This window comes from Mya arenaria, chromosome 12, assembly GCF_026914265.1.
Source record: "Mya arenaria isolate MELC-2E11 chromosome 12, ASM2691426v1".
Taxonomy (NCBI): domain Eukaryota; kingdom Metazoa; phylum Mollusca; class Bivalvia; order Myida; family Myidae; genus Mya; species Mya arenaria.
The window spans coordinates 31360881-31378703 of record NC_069133.1 but is presented as its reverse complement, the minus strand read 5'-3'; the positions used below and the strand labels follow the sequence as shown (position 1 = coordinate 31378703).

The window sequence follows — 17823 nt, the reverse complement described above, 5'->3', positions numbered from 1 at the left end:
CCATTTTTTTGCGTAAATATCTGAACACCAATGATATAAGATTGCTGACAAAAAACATATCGTAGATTTTCATATTTCTGTTCGAAAATTAAAGTTTTATGGCTTAAACAGTATAAGAAAAATGCAAAAAAAATCATTTTTTTAACTTGAATATAAAAATCTGCGATCTAATTTTTTGTCAGCAGTCTTACATAACTGGTTTCCATGGATTTTCGCAAAAATTGGCTCGTTCCAAGACCAAAAAAAAATGTCAAAACGTTCAATCTGTGAAAGTGCAGCTTTAAATCTTTACCCTGATGAGTTGTTATTTACTTCGAGGAAGAAGGCTTACCCCACGTTCCATACATTATTTAATGGGATAGCTATAATGCTTTCAGTAATTGGAGGTATCACGCATAAAGACAACAGAACCAATAGACAACCATATATGAACTTCAGTATAGACCTTGTCCTTGAACATGTGAGTTGTGACAGACTTACGAAGAAAAAAATATATCTCATTACTTAGTCTTGTATGTTAACCTACTGAAGTTAGATGGATGGGTGGAAATATACATCCCAAAGAACCATTTTTTGCGACATTTATTCATCCTTTTTGGAATATTAAACAATATTATTCATTGTGGTAAATCTTATTTGGGAATAAGAGTGCATCTTTAAGTTTAAATAGTTCTTATACGGATTTTTTTTAATAAATATACATGTATGAAGATATAATTAAGAAAAACAAACAATATATATACTTGTTTGTTTTTCTTAATTATATATTTTTTAATATATATATGATCAATTCATAATATAAAAACATCCGGCAATTCTTTATCAAAACTCTAACCTTTTAATACCATACATAATTATGCCAAGTTGTTTAAAAATGATGCATGATTGAAAGGTTTTCTTAAATGAAATGAAGTATTTTTTTTAACAATTCTTGAATGAAATAATGAACTATTGGTGTGAATATAAGTAATTTCCGTGTCGATGGCATTATCGGGGATAAATGGGCTGTGCACTTCGACTATACACCCCAACTGCGTTCAAGCCCCGATACTGACATCATTCCCGCAATTCATTACTTTAATTACTTTAATAGGTGTATGATATACGGAAGCATTGTAATCAAACCGAAATACATATAAATACACTGCTCCTTAAATTAATGGCTACGCTGACATTATTATACCATGTATTGATTCCAACCGTATGTACATAATTTCCCGTATTTGGTTGTAAAACAAAGTACGCTAATGTTTATACAGAAGAATCTCCATTGACTCGTCATGTGCCATTATATTACAGACGAATGACACCGCGAGACAAAGTGACAAATACTGGTTTTTTTTCTGTTTTAAGATTTACATCGATACTGCCGTTACCGAGCGCTTTAATATTCTGAGAAACGACACTTAATTGCTATGCAGGTAAACAACATTCAAACTATCTTTGGAAAAAGGTGTTATACAACTTCATTTCAAGTTCTGTAACCATTAACACCCTTATAATGAAAATAAAGTACCCATGATAATTTCGTTAATAAGTTGTTGTTGTTTTTTACTTTTTTGTGAGTGCTTTGGAAGTAGTATGCAGACTATAAATCATATTGTGATGTATGCGGATTATACATTATATCGTGCTGTACGCGGATTATACATCATAGCGTGCTGTGTGCGAATTATACATCATATCGTACTGTATGCGGATTATACATCATATCGTACTGTATGCGGATTATACATCATATCGTACTTTTTGGATTTATAAGTATCATATTTTACCATTAAACACTTAGTCACTTTTTCACATCGATTGTTTATGCATCATATTGTTCACAAATTTCTTGACATTGTGACTGAGGCATTTTCGGATTAATAAGAAATTTGTCATTTCATTTTTACAGATATGTCAAAAATGTGAATTGTAAGATATGTACCAGTAATCTAACGAACTATATCATACTGCAAAATTTATGTGTATGTAGGCTGTGTTTTTCGCACGATACGATCCTTTATGTAATAGCTAGTTGACATGAATTACGATGTTAATGATAAAGAATGAGCGGAGTGAGCGTAGCGAACGAGCCCATTCATAATCATAAAGGTATTACTTCAGATCATCTAACTGACGTAAATTACAAACTCATTGGCTGACACATTGTAAACGCAAAATCTGACGCAAGGAGTGTGTTTTGGATGATTGGCACTAGGCGGACTTTTAAACACCCGCGAAAGTTGAAATTCTTAGTAATTAAACGTACCACTTATAATGATCTGCAATTTCATTGGCGTAGAATGAAGGTTGCATTCTAAATTCCTTGTAAACCCACTTCCGATATTTATTAAGGTTCTATTAGCTTCGGTAGCGTGGTGATATGACATTGTTCGGATGTCGTTGAAGTGTGATATGGCGTGATATGGCGTTGAACGGATGTTGTGGAAGCGTGATATGGCGTTGTACGGATGTTGTGGAAGCGTGATATGGCGTTGAACGGATGTTGTGGAAGCGTGATATGGCGTTGTACGGATGTTGTGGAAGCGTGATATGGCGTTGTACGGATGTTGTGGAAGCGTGATATGACGTTGTACGGATGTTGTGGAAGCGTGATATGGCGTTGTACGGATGTTGTGGAAGCGTGATATGGCGTTGTACGGATGTTGTGGAAGGCTGATATGACATAGCACGGATGTTGTGGAAGCGTGATATGACATTGTACGGATGTTGTTGAAGCGTGATATGACATAGCACGGATGTTGTGGAAGCGTGATATGACATTGTACGGATGTTGTTGAAGCGTGATATGACATAGCACGGATGTTGTGGAAGCGTGATATGACATTGTACGGATGTTGTTGAAGCGTGATATGAAGTTGCACGGATGTTGTGGAAGCGTGATATGACGTTGTACGGATGTTGTTGAAGCGTGATACGACGTTGTACCGATGTTGTTGAAGCGTGATATGACATTGCACGGATGTTGTTGAAGCGTGATATCCGTTGTGGAAGCGTGATATGGCGTTGTACTTGATGTTGTTGAAGCGTGATATGACATTGCACGGATGTTGTTGAAGCGTGATATGACGTTGCACGGATGTTGTAAAAAAAGCACATATTCGCAACTAGAAACGCAATTTTAATCAAGATATCAATGATTAACCATATATCTTGACTTCAAAGTATGACCGGCTAAGTTAATGTATTTAAATGTATTTGTTTACAACACAGAAAAAAAGAAGTTCAACATGGATCACAAAACCCCCAATTAGCTTGTATTATCAAAACTTATTAGAGACATGTTCTTTTCAAAACAGATCCATCAATCCACCATTTTGCAACAAAAACACCATCACATACTGTGTTTGTTGCATCAATTAAACAACGAAACGATGATTTATGTAGAATTGCATCTCTGCATTTAATGCCTTTGTCCAATTTCTGTCAGTGAACTGACCATAAAATGCAATCTCTCCTGGAATGGCTAATTTGATTTGGTCTTAACATGCAACCATCCTAGGGAAAACTGTAAAGCGGTAGTCAATAATCCGCTTGTGCTAGAGGTCTAATAGTTATAGGGTTGGTTCAATAAATATTATAATCTTCTGTGGAATATCCTTTAAACTAATTATTAAAAACACTAGACGGCGTATACCGACCTTCTATTGATGGCGGACAAAAAATCAATAATGACCAGTCTCCTTTCCCAACTACATATGTATCCTCGTTGTGTTTATACGGATTTATTTGTATACAAATCAACATGTGGACTTCAAAACTCAGAATACCTACTGCAGTAAGCCATTCATTTAACTAGAATTTGATGCAATTTTATAACTGGTAAAAACGTAGAAAAATCCTTGCCATTTTGATGTATCATTACATCACAGCTGTTAGGAAGAGTCGTCAGACTGCCGAAAAGATGCGTCACGAACATTTTAAGATTTAATATCTTATTAGGTGAAACAAAACTTCTTCTAATATTTGGGTAAGGTTGTACAATGTTAGATAAATTATATTTTACAAATGTACAGTCAATATTATTTTGGTAGAATATCTCAAATAAATATAGGTGCCAGTAATTTCAGAAAATCCCATATTCCTCAAATCAAATACTATCCAAGTTAAAATATACTTTGGAATATCCAGAAAATAAAAAAGACATCAGCAAATAAGTGTTATTCAATTCAGATCTTTGATATTTTGTCAAATGTTTTCAAAAACTTCCAAGGTTTAACAAAAATCGCAGAAAACCAAAAATGCGGCTTGTCTCAATGATAACCTAAACTAGGATGCCATCTCCCAGCAATTTCCAGGAATTTGGCCAAAAATAGCCGATTCTTTGCCGGGTTGTTTTCACGGCCAGGTTTTGACCAACTTTCCTTCTTACACTCGACCGGTGGCCAAAGAAGCACTATGTAGCAGAAACAACGGCAGTCATATTTGATTGGCCGATTTCCAAATTTCCTAACAGAGTGTTACGACTGCGTGTCGGTCAGGTACATGCATTTACATATGTATGTGATAATTATATTTCTATAAGCGTCCGTAACGTGTCCTTCGTACCCTACGCATTACCTTCCCTAAAGAGGAAACTTTAACACAGTCGAAAATGAACTTACATGATCGTTTAAGGAAAACAAAGTTTTCCACTTCATTTAACAGTGGTAAGAAAGGAGCACAGAGGAGTCTGAGTAAAAAGAAAGTTCCATCTAGATGCAATAAGCCTGCAAGGAATTGCGTTCCAAAAACATGAATGTCACTTATAAACAACGTGCGTAATGTCGATGTCGCAACGCATACATTTACACTATGTACTAGCTCATCTGTCATTGGAAGAGAACATTGATCGCAAATATTTTTCTGGAGTTTTACACTGCGGCACCAATGTCTTGCAATAGTGTTCATTATATATCTGTATTCTCTGTGAGAACACACTTTGTATACATGTACTATACATGGACGGACGTTTGGGTGAAGAACCCTAAAATATTGAAAACTGTCATCACAAAGCACACGTGAGTTCCACTCGCTCTCTTCAAACTGGTAAACTAAGGTCTTAACGTGGCTTTTCCAAATTGATTTGGATGGCAGCTTTAATGGATTAACAATCACATCGTTAACAGTTGTCCGTAAACCATATTTACATAGAATACAACATATATCAGGTACGAAACCATACATATGAGTTCCAACGTGAGATAAATATAACAGATACCTACGAATAAACAGATTCCTGCTAATGCAGTGGACATTTAAGCTTAGGAAATTGTACAAAACAAAGGCTTTCTTATTTCAAAATCACAACTTAGTTTATGCAAGCCAACTATCGCTTCATACAGATCTAGTCAGTTTCATAAATCCCAGTATTTTTCCAATAAAGTTTTGAAACCTATTTACTAAGTTAGCAGTTGTCGTAGACATGTTACACCAAAGCTCACAACCATATAATGCTATTGGTTTGACAATTTTCTTATATAGATATATAGAGATCAGTGGGTTGATTCCATGGGGACTAACTCCCTGCGCAGCCATGGAATAAAATGCGTTTCTCGCCTTCTGTAGTCTTTCTTTGATGCGAGTGGTATATTTTAAATTATAGTCCTGCCTTATACCAAGATGGATTACGTAGCTTGATTGTTCAATGTACATGTTTCCATAAAGTATTCTTATTGGTGGTGCAGTTCGTCGTTTTGTAAAGACAATAGTGTTTGATTTCTTGACATTAACTTCAATTTTCCAGCTCTGGCAATATGTATAGACAAATATCTACTAGGCGTTGTAGATAAAGGGAAGTGGGGAATTAGCTTTTTAAAGTCCAAACCAAAATCCTTTTCACGACACCAGGTTCTTTTCACGATTTTATTATGTTGTTCTTTCCTTAACAAATACTTGATGTAATAACACAGTGTGTGTAGTCCAAAATTTAACACCAAATATATTGTACAACAGCGACAACACTTTAGTTTGCTGGACTGTGGTAAAACCACCTCCGAGCTCAGACAAATTTCAAGAGTCCGTTTTCTATATAGAACTACCTTTTTTAACATTTAAAAATCAGTAACCTTATATTGTGCGGCCCGGTCATGCCTACCAAAAAATAAACCAATAGAAAAACAGAAAATATTTCAAAAAGACTGACAGATCAGCTCAAACTTATTACTTCTGATTTCAAATAGTTTTCAATCAAAACATATGTAGAGGTGCTAAATTAGATACGAAGAAACAATAAAACATTTAGCTTAAGTAAATCTGGCTTCGACTGACACCTCCTTTGTTTGGTTATTAACTTGACAACAGAATGCAATCCATCGAGTCAGGAATCAGTAAGATTGACTCAGTGAATCATGAAGTAACACTCGTGAAAACGGAAGTGGATAACATCAGGCAAGATAACAAATCCATGAAATCTGCTCTTGGTGAAATTGAAATCTTTAGACACTCTTTAAGTGACTTCATAGATGACTGTAATCGACACACAAAACAGAATTCCTGCGACATCAAGGGCATTGAAGCCCAGAATTCTACATTGAGTGCGGATATCCAAACACTGATTTCGCAAAACTCATCCTAAGCTCAAGAAATCCTTGATTTAAAATGCAGAAATATGCGGGACAATCTTGTATTTTTGGGAATACCCGAAAACTATAACATTGACACTGAACCAAATCCAACCACAAATATCCATGAACAAGCGCTCCGTAAATTCCTTACACAACATCTTAAAACGAACACTGATATCAATGCAAACGGTACAACAAAGATAAATGACATACATTTTCACAGGGTACATAGGATAGGAGGCCCGTCCAGAAATGCACAGCCCAGACCGATGGTGGCTAAATTCGAGTGCTACAGTGATCGCGAATTAATCCGTAATGCTGGCATCAAACTGAATATGAAACATTCGGGGTACTACATTAATGAACAATTTCCACCCGAAATCGACGAACGACGGAGACAACTGTTCCCAGTGATGAGAAACTATTAAACAAATCCTCAAAACAATGAAAGGTGTCGTCTAGTTCGAGACAAACTGTACGTAGGTACAAAGTTTAAGATCCCAAAACCGACTCACTAGTGTATCCTAAACACCAAAACACTCAGACACGAGACACTGCGATGCAGGAAACACAGCGCCCGGAGCGAGGTGACACCACTAGTAACCGCGCCCCGTCACAGGCAAGGTATGGCCATGTGAATTTTGCCACACCAAACAGATTCAGCGTACTTGCGGACCACGTCTCTGACCCCCATAACCCACGGGGAAGACAGATAATTAGATCTCCCCCCACTCCCCTTGAAGAAACTATGTTAAAACGCCCAAGAGAGTCTGAGCCACTAGAGAACCTTGTAGCACCTCAAACAAACACCGCAACGGTACACGAGGATGTCGTGCAGACAGCGACAGAGAGTGACTAGGCCAGGACAGAGGAGTGCAACCCTCATGAAAGTTTTTTTAACAATGCATATGTGTCAAAATGTCAAACTTTTGGTCAAAATTGTAAAATTAAACTTTTATCTTTAAACGTCTGTGGAAAAGTATCGAAGCAAATTTGCCCAGAATTTATTTCTTTTATTAATACATTTGATATTATTGGCTGCCAAGAAACTAAAACAGATTGTTTGGACTAAGTAGAAATAGAAAATTGTTTTACTTTGCATTTTAAACATCGACAACAGATTGTTAAACGAAAATCAGGTGGTTTATGTGTTGGGATTAAAAACGAGTTATTACCTTATGTATCAGTAATTGACACATATTGTAACCTTGTGATGTGGCTTATGTTATCTGAAAAGTTTACTGGTAAAGGGGATATTTTACTAGACGTGGTGTATTTGCCACCTGACAACTCGGATTACGCGATAGATGACCCATTTATAGTATTACAAAACGATATTGATAATCTGTCTCGAAAGTATAAAAATGTATGTCTATTTGGAGATTTTAACTCGAGAACAAAATATTTACAAGATTTTGTCACACCTGACCATGAAATTTTTCATGAAATGCAGTTAGATGAATTATATTCAGATTTAAACTCGGATACGTCATACTTCAGCGAGTCGAACTTGTGTAAAAATAGATGCAATTAAGATCTCTCCGTGAATAATTATGGATATAAATTAATGGATTTTGTGAAGCTTAACGGCATGTATGTATTAAACGGTAGAACACCAGGTGATTTATTAGGTCACACCATGTTCATCATATCTGTTAAAAATAAGTGCCAAAAATTGTTACTTGATTCTAAAAGCCAGAACTGATGTTTTGTACAGGTAGTGTGTGTATATATATCAATACAAACCAACACATAATAACATGATTTGCTATCTGCTGTTGGTATTTTGAATCAAGAGCTCAATCTAGCTGACAGCATATATCAAAACATTGTGTATATGATATTTAGCTATTTTAATTCATAGATAATTTTAGAATATATGTAGATAATATCTCCCCTTTTTTAAATAATAGCATATGTAACTTTTTAAGTCATACGTAAAATGGCTTTGCTAATCCGACCACAAATGATCTGATCGTATGTGGATTTCGTATCTTATTCCTATTTCTTATTTGTGCACTAGTACTAATTTACACTTTCAGAATTTTGTTCTCATTGTTAGCTCCACTGGCCGAAGGCCATGGAGCTTATGTCGTCACAGATTGTCCGTCGTGAGTGCGTGCGTGCGTGCGTGCGTGCGTGCGTGAACTTTTACTTTAAACGACATCTCCTCTGAAACTGATAAGCGGATTTTGACAAAACTTCACAGGAATGTTCCTTTGGTGGTCCTTTACCAAAATTGCTCAAATGGTTCCGGTCCATTGCACAATATGGCCGCAAGAGCTAAAAATAGCAAAATCTTTAAACGACATCTCCTCTGAAACGGTTCAGCAGATTTTGATGAAACTTGACAGTAATGTTCCTTGGGTGGTCCTTTATTAAAATTGCTCAAATGGTTCTGGTCCATTGCACAATATGGCCGCCACAGCTAAAAATAGCAAAATCTTTAAACGACATCTCCTCTGAAACGGATAGGCAGATTTTGATGAAACTTGACAGAATTGTTCCTTGGGTGGTCCTTAACCAAAATTGCTCAAATGGTTCCGGTCCGCTGCACAACATGGCTGCCAGGGCAAAAAAATAGAAAAACCTTTAAAGAACATCTTTTCAGAAACCGATGATCAGATTTTGATGAAACTTAACAGAAATGTTCCTTGGATGGTCCTTTATCAAATTTGCTTCAATGGTTTCGGTCCACTGCACAAGATGGCCCCCAGAGGTAAAAATAGAAAAACCTTTAAACGACTTCTCCTCAGAAACCGATGATCGTATTGCAATGAAACTTGACAGAAATGTTACTTGGGTAGTCCTTAACCAAAATAGCCCAAACAGTTCTGGTCTGCTGCACAACATGGCAGCCAGAGCTAAAAATAGGAAAAACCTTTACACCACTTCTCCTCAGAAACCGATGATCAGATTTTGATGAAACTTGACAGAAATGTTCCTTGGGTGGTCATTAACCAAAATTTGTTAAATGGTTCCAGTCCACTGCACACCATGGCTGCCAGAGCTAAAAAATAAAAAAAACTTTATACGACTTGTCGTCGAAACCGATGACCTTTTTTCGATAAAACTTGACAGAAATGTTTGTTTGGTGCTCCTTTACTCAAATTGCCCAAATCATTTCGGTCCACTGCACAACATGGCAGCCAGAGCTATTAAAGTAAAAAAAAAATTTAAATAACTTCTCCTCAAAAATTGATGATTGTATTTCTATGAAACTTGACGAAAATGTTCGTTAGGTGGTCTTTGCTTGAACCTTTTGGCCAGTGGAGCACAGGCACTGATGTGCCTCTTGTTTTTAAAAAGGGATTAGCAAGGGTATTTTGCTCATATCTGTATAAAGATGTATTGATATGTGTCTTAGTTGTATAATAAAATTGATAGTCTTTTATAACTCTTACTAGAGTGGCAATGCACTTGTATGTACTGTTTGTTGAATGTTGTTTTATTCATGAATGTACAATGCATTGATGAGACTGGAATAAATAAAGAATTCACCACGTGCAAATCTGTTAGTACGGTGGACTACTTTACTTCTAGTCCGAATTTGTTTTGTAATATAGTTAATCTATGTGTGCACTATTTTTGTACCTTGCTTTCCGACGTTCATAATCCAGTGAGCCTGATCTCATACTTTGTTGTAAACAAACAATTAGTAATGAACGTAATGGTTCCCAAATGCATAATGCGAAGTTATGGGATAATACCAAACCAAACGAATTTGTTAACACTATAAGAAAGTATTAAACACAAACTATAAAAATACAACAAAGATTAAACGCTTCTAAGTTAAAACAGCTCAGCAAATCTGACCCTAAATGCTTTTGGAAATATTTAAACGCTCGAAAGCCTAACAACTGTTCTGCATCATTAAATGTAATGTTTGATCATTTTAAAAAACGCCAACTCGGGCGATATAAATGAAAATCATGCTGATATCACTACGGACACAAATACGTTTGATATTAAAGCAGATGTAGATATACACATGCTAGATAGCGAAATAACACTTGAAGAAATTAAAAGTGCTGTTAGAAATTTAAAAAATAACAAGGCATCTGGCGATGATAAAATAAGAAATGAATACCTGAAATATTCCTTTGATATTAGGAAGATTGTGTATCTTAAGCTATTTAATATTGTCTTTAAACCTGCAACTATACCCGAAAATTGGACATTTGGTGTTATTAACCCAGTGTATAAAAATAAGGGTGATATGTGTGATCCCGCTAACTATCGCCCAATAACACTGCGTAGTGGCTTTGGTAAGCTATTTACTACAGTTTTGAATAATAGACTATTAAGATTCATTGAAAAGTACGATAACATGTTTGTTTTGAATATGCTTATAGAACACATGTACACATCTCGCAAGAAATTGTTCTGTGCCTTTATTGACTTAAAAGGTGCCTTTGATTCCATTAATAGAAACATGCTATGGTTTAAACTACATGGACATAAGATACAAGGAAACTTTTTAAATGTTGTTAGGAACATGTACGAACAAGCAAAAAGCTGTGAATGAAACAAAGTCGGATTATTTCCCTTGTTGTGTTGGGGTCCGACAAGGAGAAAGTTTATCTCCTTTACTGTTTTCATTCTTTGTTAATGATTTGCATCAATATTTTCTAAGTAGCTTGGTTGTAAATGGTTTTGTTATTAACAAACATGAACATGATTACAGGTTAATTTTTTGAAAGTTATTTGTACTCCTTTATGCGGACGATACTGTTATATTGTCTGAATCTGCTCTAGATTTACAGAATGCACTAAACCTGTATGAGAACTATTGTTTACAGTGGAATTTAACTGTTAATACCTCAAAAACTAAGGTTGTCATTTTCTCCAGAGGTAGACTAAACCATATACGTTTTCTTTATGTAATGATACAATAGATGTTGTTACGGAATATAAATATTTAGGAGTTAGTTTTACTAAAAGTGGCTCTTTTTGTAAAACAAAGGACTATATTGCAAAACAGGTAACAAAGGCAATGTTCTTTTTGCTTAAAAAGTCAAAATATTTATGTTTATCTATTGATTTACAAATAGATTTGTTTAACAAAATTATTAAACCTATATTACTATACGGTTGTGAATGTTGGGGTTTTGGCAACAAGTACATACTCGAAAATGTTCAATTGAAATTTCTAAAATATATATTAAATGTTAAAAGTAGTACGCCAACATGTATGATATATGGTGAAACGGGTGTTAAGCCTTTACAAATAGATATAGATTCACGTATGGTCAATTACTGGTCCAACTTGATCGTTCCATCATGTCATAAACTCTCAATCTCAGTATACAACGTCACATTGAGTAAATTCCTGTATTCTGCCAATGTTAGAGCTAATGACTTCAAATAGATTAAACATGTTAAGAGTATCTTCATCAAATGTGGTCTTATAAATGTTTGGCAAAGCCACGAATTCCCAAATAAAAAATGGTTACAAAAGAGTGTTAAGCAGTCTGATTTGTTTTTAAACGAATGGTACACTACTGTGAACTCTTCAAGTAAATGTGTAAATTATAGATTGTTTAAAGAACGTTTTGAATTTGAAAACTATCTTGTTAAAACACCGCCAAAATTATTGAACTATGTTATACGATTTAGAACAAGAAATAATCATTTTCCTATTGAAGTAGGTAGTTGGAGGAATATAAACATAAATGACAGAAATTCAAATCGTATTGGTGATGAATTTCATTATTTGTTAGAGTGTAGTTATTTCACTAACGAAAGGCGACGTTTCATTGATAACAGTAATTTTAGAACTCCGAATATATTGTCATTTAAACGTGTTATGAAATTAAACCCAGAATGTATTATGTTTTCAAAGTTGTGTAAATTTATGAAATCTATCCTTAAAAAAGATAATTATAGAATATAATGTACTCCTCTTTATACCATGATGTTAATTATTATATTATGATTGAAGTTCCTTTTTTAAAGCCTCTTTATGTGTAACTGTATAATATGTTCATTACAATTCTCATTTTGTCATACATGTATGACATGAGTTTACTGAATAAACTTCAAACTTGAAACTTGAAACTTGTTACTAGCAAAATCCTAATAAGTTAGCGTTTGCCAACGTTTTACAAACACAGTTGCATATTTCAAATAACAGGTGTAAAAACATCTAACAAATAATTTGTAAATAACCCAACGCTGAAATTATGAAACTGATTTCAATTAACAAAACAATTTTAACCAAAGTATGGCATGACGTACATCATAACACTAGTGAGATATCATCCGCAAACGATGGATTACCTCCCTTGACTGACATAACCATACAAGAAGTCGGTCGACGTAAACCAAACACAAACATGTTGACAGGACCCTTCCTTGCCTAACAGAACGCAAAACGTCAAACGGCTCTGATTTAAATCCTTGCACTCTTATCACTAATTTCAGGACCTTGTACGAGCTCATTAAAAGTCTCAGAAATTTCATATAGTATCCCAATTTGCCTAACTTGAAGAAGAGTACCATTTGCCAAACGGAGTCAAAGGCGGCTTTCTGGTCCAAGCAGGCAACGTAAGCATTGCTTTCATTTTCAATTTGGTGTTAAATCGTTTCTTGAAGGTTAAACGAGGTAGTGAGATCCTTTTGGAAACCTTGCTGCTGTGCTGTTGGAAATTTTGACTATGCACATTGATGTTTGTATTTAGCCTTGAAAGAAGCATCTTTTCAAACAATTTATAAAAACACGGAATTAATGAAATCGGCCGATAGCTGCTTGGATCCGTTTTTCTTTTCCCTTTCCCTTGAAGAATGGTACTAAAATGCTTCTTTCCCAAGTTTCTGTTACACGTTCATGGGATAATATTGCATAAATTAGCCGAACTAGCGCTTCCTGGATGATTTGTCCTCCCTTTAGTACGTGCTCATTGAGGATATTGTCGATCCCCGGCGATTTCTGTGCTTAAAGCGTTTTGTTAACTTTTTTAACTTCAGTCAATGTAACTTGAATACTCGTTAACATCGTCTATCATTGATTTGTCTTTTTGCAATGTTTCGTTGGGTTTGCTGAACACAGTCTGAAAGTATTGCCAAAAACCGTTGGCTACTTCGTTGTCTTTATGTCAGTGTTTGTCAAATATCATTTCATTGCATCGTTCGGATTGTTTCGGACTTCGAAGACACTATTTGATCATATATCAACATTTGTTCAAGGGTTTCAGCCGTCAATTTCTTAGTTTTAACACACCTAATGATATCGAAATGAGAAAAAAAATCCGTAATAAGTGCATTTTACAAACCTTCAACAGGTTCTTTTAATATTTGCAAAAAACATGTAATGGATTATGCAACAGGATGCAACGTAGATAGATTAAATCAAGCAATTTAAAACAGGAAGCTTTCAAAAAATATAATTCCACCGTGTTCTTTTTTGTACACAAAGCGAAAATAGATCAGCAAATACCATAATGCCCCGTTTTCACAGAGCTGCGATCGCACCACGTTCATGCCGCTCATCCCGACCTGAAGAATGTATCCGATCGGGGCGAGAACGGCGTCAAAATAATGAGAATCGATGAGTTTCGTCCGCGGACCAACTGTTCTACGCTTGTACTACGTTTTCTCCGTGACCCCGCGTTTCCGATACGTTGCTTTCGCGCTTGTTCCACGTTTCCACCGCGACCATCACCGTACAACGTTGGTAGACAGATTTAAAAGACTGCTCCACAATGTCGCCGCGCTCTTGCCGGCCACAATACGTTCTCTCCACGATTTGATTCGATGCGTATATATAAATTATAGGGATTTCAAACACTTTTCCAGTTCAATCAAAAACGTTGACAAATGAACAGGCCAGAATTGGTTATCTTTTAGCAAGAGCAGATGCTTGTCGAATATCAGATGGAAAATATTATTCGGAGGAGAAGAAAGCGAGAAAGAAGATACTGGATCCGACCATGGCTAGCTGCAGAAAGAAGGCTTCAGTTTGGACATTACGATAGACTGGTCGGTGAATTAAGATTAGAAGACACGACGTCGGCGTGTATGACCGAAGTTAAATTATTCGTCGATTGCACTACGATGTTAATACGATAATGAAAATCTTGTCACGATGCTTCGACGATGCTTTTACGCTTATGTCAATCTTACTACGTTCTTACAACGCTTTTACCCGGGCTCATTTTAGGCACACTTCTGCTACGATTGTTTTGAACAAGTTCAAAATAAGCGTGGCGAGGTCGTTGAACTTCACGAGCTTCGTGAATCTTCTGCGACCCTAATACAGTTATGACGACCCTCTCTCGATCTGCCACGATGATACCACGATTGGTCACGACAAGGTTCCTAGTTTAGAGCGTGGTAGAAGCGAGGCCCTGTGTGAACGGGGTATAAATTTCTGGTTGAATGCCCGGACGGTCGACGATCGTTAATACTCCCTGAGAGGGGTATCTGATTTTCAGTATTCTGCATTACCTCGCGGCCTCGCTCTGGCATTGACCTTTACTAAAATTATTTCAAATGGTTGCCTGTTCGTTCAACTATGTAACATAAGTGTCTTCATTTAAACAGAAGAAGAAGTAAATTGAAACACCGAAGTTCACTTACGCACGATTTTCATTTGCTTTTCTGAATTTTCTTTGCCTTTTGATTTTTTGTGCACTTCGCCTTGCTTTTCGATGTTTTTCGTTCCGTTCGTGTTAGTCTGTGCTTTTCGGTGTTTAATCATACCGGGCTATTAAGTTTAATTGACCAGTCCAGTAGCTGACCTAGTTTTCATAGCCTAACCCCGGGGATTTTCCCTCTCCATATAGGAAAAGTGTCATTGACTTTCATCCTTACACTTTTGAATCAAAGCGCTTAAAGCGTTGAATGGCTTTCGGCCTGCAACGTTTAGTGAGTATAGTCATTTAATAGTAAAACATAATTATCAACATAAACATATAAAGATAGAATATGCTCGCTATTATTTCCTTTGCGAAAACTATTAGAGTTTAATGTTGATTTTCAATGAGATCATGAACTATAAGTCACTTGAAATGTGGAATACGCCAAATAGTTACTTATAAGGTATGGAGTAATTCTCAATAGCATATAAAACCTTATCTGGAGCTTTGGTTTCATAAACAATGCACTTCCACAGATAAAGCATTAAGGAAGTTTTAGTAAAATCTACTCTACACTTCAAACTTGACTAAGGCGTATTTAATTTGCTACCAGGGTATACCAGCTAAACCAAATGCATTCCAACAAAATGCATTGACATATTTATTAGGTATGTTTAAGGCTTCTTTCTACAACGCCAAATACCTCTGGATCAAATCATCCATATACAATTTATTCCCTGTATGTTTGATGTACATGTATCTTTATAATGCCCTCAACATTTGTCACTCGTGGACAAAATGAACAGATTTATATGTTGTTTTTTTTAAATATGCATATGCATTATGCTACTTGCTCAAGAAATTGGACTGAAATTACTGAGACAAACTGAGAAATATTCACATACTTTCCGTTTCATTCGGCATTACATGACTATGACACAAATTGTAGCAGGTCGATAGCCTGTCAACGCTTGACGCGATTTGATTTGAATGGTAAAAGTGTATAATATTTATTTAGTAATGGTTAAAAAGTTGTTAGTATGTACTTACACATGAGAATGGTTTTATGCGACACATATTTTACTAGCACAAGTAAAAACTAACTATATGAATAAAATATGTCAAGTAATAGCCGATTTAGACAATTTAAAACATAGAAAATATACTTATGAATAAACTACAATCACCAAAAATCTGATTGTAGGATAAAATAAAGTATTGTAATTTCATTTAATACATTATGAATTGATATTTTACGCCTAATTAGCATTAAATTGCATCATAGTACGATCCATATTTTTTCCGGGTTTTAAGACTTCTCAGAGTTTATTTCCGGGGAATAAACCTGTCCTAATGCGATGACCAACATTATATTCTAAACTACAATGTACATGCAGATAGTATCGGTCCTCGGCCAAAACAAAATCTAAACACAGGTATATAATACCTGTATTTATTTGATTCATTATGCGTTCATTTTGAAACTATTTGCGGATTTTACTTTTTATACTGCGTTCTGTAACTCGCCGATATTAAAATAATAGATTTTTGTACGATTTCAATTGCGTTATATTTCGAAAACACAGCTTATTCGAACTATATTAACCGCTTAACATGGATTGAAAACTCATTACAGCGCTATTTATAGCAAGCTTATTAATATGCAAAACGCAGTTCGCAGCTATTAAAGCAGATTGCTTATTAGGTATTTTCGATGTAAATGTTTATGAATATTAGGTCGGTGACCACCGCAGTTCTAACCGTGCTGGGGTTGATACGCCCGTGCGCGCATTAATTCGCCAAAAGTTAAAAATATTATCTGCTGATGCGATTTCCGAGATACGGTTATAAAAGTATTCGTGCGACCAACAGCCTGAAAATGAGACTGACGAACTGTGTATATTGCCTTCAAGTGACTCAGTCATGTTTTGGACCAAAAAATAGTTTTCCCGGAAATGCATCTGAAAACACTCGGTTATCATTATTCTACTCTATGATATCCAAATTTCAGAAAACAATACAGTTATAGCATGTTTTTAGTGGGGTTCAAACCAACTCCGGCAAAGTCAAGAAAAAAAAGAAGAAAACAGCCGGCTAGTCCATACGACCACCGGCACTTAAATAACAGTTGTAGATATGTTGACCTGTTCAGGATACATTGATAACATCACGTGATAATGCCAATCAACCAATCACGCAACACCACAGCTGCAATTAATTTTCAATCGTGTTATAAAACGCTAATGAAAAAATGTGGTCTTCAAAGACGATATTTGAGTAAATATCAACAGTTGCTGAAAGGTTGCTTAGTAAGTTTAGGCCACAACTTAGAAAATTGAGGCCACAACTTAGTTACTTGTTACCACAACTTAGTACATGTAAGTTGAGGCTAGAACTCAATAAGTTGAGGTCACAACTTAGTAACTTGTGGCCACGACTTACTTTAGCCAGTCAAAACCGCCGTTTCATCTTTGCCTCTTTGTGGTTATATCACATATATAATATATATGGTTACGTTGACAATTAGCTAGCTTGGACTGCACTTTGCTTCATTTAGTAAACGGTTTGTTTCCCATTTTCAGTGAACTTTCAAGGTAGGAGATATGGAGCAAAAACAAAATATTATTCTCATTTTTTTACTTAGGATGTAAACATTGACTTCCCCGGTAAGGTCTGCATTTCGTCTAGATGAA

General features: G+C 35.6%; 1 protein-coding gene across 9 annotated transcripts in view; it reads left to right on the top strand.

The window, feature by feature from the left end:
* The window catches only part of LOC128211651 (5-hydroxytryptamine receptor 4-like), a 110896-nt gene that overhangs the window by 26266 nt on the left and 66807 nt on the right, over positions 1-17823 (top strand). For 4 of the 9 annotated variants that reach the window (XM_052916660.1, XM_052916653.1, XM_052916658.1 and 1 more), the window contains one exon: positions 1354-1421. The exons of the other annotated variants lie outside the window; for them this stretch is intronic. The gene's annotated coding sequence lies outside the window, so the exon portion shown is untranslated. The remainder of the gene's footprint in view (positions 1-1353; positions 1422-17823) is intronic. 9 annotated transcript variants of the gene reach the window in all.